The sequence below is a fragment of the Pseudophryne corroboree genome, chromosome 9 (assembly GCF_028390025.1).
Source record: "Pseudophryne corroboree isolate aPseCor3 chromosome 9, aPseCor3.hap2, whole genome shotgun sequence".
Taxonomy (NCBI): Eukaryota; Metazoa; Chordata; class Amphibia; order Anura; family Myobatrachidae; genus Pseudophryne; species Pseudophryne corroboree.
Genome location: NC_086452.1, coordinates 307,308,758 through 307,311,029, shown reverse-complemented (window position 1 = coordinate 307,311,029; position 2,272 = coordinate 307,308,758). Strand labels below are relative to the sequence as shown.

At 39.1% G+C, this 2,272-nt stretch overlaps 1 pseudogene; it reads left to right on the top strand.

Annotated features, from left to right (window-relative positions):
* Window positions 1-1,951: 1,951 nt before the first annotated feature.
* Window positions 1,952-2,070, top strand: LOC134962461 (5S ribosomal RNA; annotated as a pseudogene).
* Window positions 2,071-2,272: the final 202 nt, after the last annotated feature.

Below are 2,272 nucleotides of genomic sequence, written 5' to 3'. Positions count from 1 at the left end.
ATAAGGCTCACACGCTTTCCCCCACTATCTTCTCCCCAATAGGATCACCATTAGAAACCCCCCCTCCTTTTCCCTGTTTTTCCTTTCTTTCCCCCTTTTCTCTATAAACACATCCCTCCCTTTCCTTAAAACTTATTTTTTACATTCTGCCCCGCAATTCAAAATTATTACCATACCCTGACTTCTGCACTAACACAGCACTATCTCCTATTCACCATATGGTTACCTAGCAACCTCATAAATATAAATATAATCACCGGTTTCCTTCTGCACTACCAGAGGGACTGCACTTATTAATATTTTTTATCTGTTTTATATTATATTTTTTTCTTTTCCTTTTCCTTCTAAATAATTAGTGCTGCAACTTTGCTGAACCCGATACCCCAATATGCTCTGATTGCTATCGTATTATTATTATGGCTATTAAACTTGCAATTATCCCTCTCTCCTCACCTTTAACCAGTTACTTATATTTATAGATTTTATAGTATACACTTCAATTATTTAACTGGTTACTCATATTCATAGATTTTATAGTATACACTTTAATTATTTACCTTAACTCTCAAATCTGCATTAATACCATTACCATTTTATTCACCTCATGGGTACCTAGTAACCTGATAAACATAAACATAACCATGTGACCAATTTTCAACTCTAACATTGGTTGCACACAGCTTTCACGTTTTTTAAAACAGGAAGTGATGTAGCCATGCATTGTCTGTATGATGGCGCTCTGACGCCACTTCCGGTCACGGAGCTATCGCTCCGATTGCGGCCCCATCGCTCGGGTTACAAAGTATGTAACCTTCTACTCCCCTTCAGGCTCACTTAGCCATTCCCAGCTCAATGTAGGTCTCAATTCAGCCGCACATAAATTTCGACGTGACGGCTTTCCGCGCCACTTCCGGTCTTCGAAACCGGAAGTGACGTGTCAATGACCAGTGACGCGCCCCAGAGAAGTCCGGTGATCTAAGAACTTACGATCACGGAGCTAATACTCCGATCTTGGCCCCAGCATCTAGGTCAAAATTTAATTTATTAATATTTAGTTTAACCAAACGTTAAGCCATATTTAACAACACAAAGGCCTTTGATATGACACGATTAGTCACAACTTCCGGGTTTTGAAACCGGAAGTGATGCACTGTATATTTCAGATACATCACATGATTCATTCCCTCCTCTCTGTGATTGGCCCTTATAATGAGACCACCCCTATTTTTGCCTTAAATAGACTGTCTTCCACCACTACTTCACACAGTGAACAAGCCACCTTCAGGTGAAACGGCCATCTGTGTTTAGTGGTGCTGAACAGTTCACGGTTCAGCCCACTCACCTCCTGGTATCGTATATTTGACGAAATTTTGGTCATCTAATTATTTAATATTTGTTAAATCTGCTATTCATTACTCAACTACAGTGTTAAATGTCTAACGCTTTTGAATGTTCTTTACTTTCATTCGCATATTTCAATTTGTGTTATGTAATTCATACTTATCACTTATGTTTATGGGATATCTCCAACAGTTGATTTCGGTTCTCCATTGCCGTACCTTAGGGGCATTGCTAATAGCAAAAAAAAATTCTGCCCACTACTGTTAGGATTAAGAATATGCAATATCTGAATTCGGATGCTGTATTAACATAAGAAACCTTAAGATACCTGTGTAATTTTACACGAATATTCAATAGGCCTAGGCAACCCGCCTCTCACATCTACTGTCCGCTATATTCTTCATATGACAGTGGACAGCAGAAGACGGGCCCTGAACCTATACGTTTCCTATATCTTACTTTTTCAGAACTCTCTCATCCTGACGCCAGTCACATAAACTTCTCTGCAATGCAAAAGTAACAGAGAGACTGTGCGCAATAATGGACAGCAGAAGTACTCTTTCTGGTATATGCCAATAACCATACACCCTCTCATTCACAATCTATGTGATATTACTGCCATATCTCACTGGTTACGCCCAATCTCACCTGATCTTGGAAGCTAAGCAGTGAATAGCCTGATTAGTACCTAGATGGGAGACTGCTAGGGAATATTAGGTGCAGTAATAAATACCTCTGTATCCATGTGAAAAGCAGAAGTGTTGGAGCAACCTTTGACCCGTACCGATTTCACATCTATATTCCTTTCTTCTTATTTATTTTTTCTGATCATTGACTCATCTAAAGCTTTTTTCTTACTGTACATGTTGGTCAGAAACTTAGAAATAGCAGATTAACCTTTACCAGGATATACTATCACAATAGGCATTGG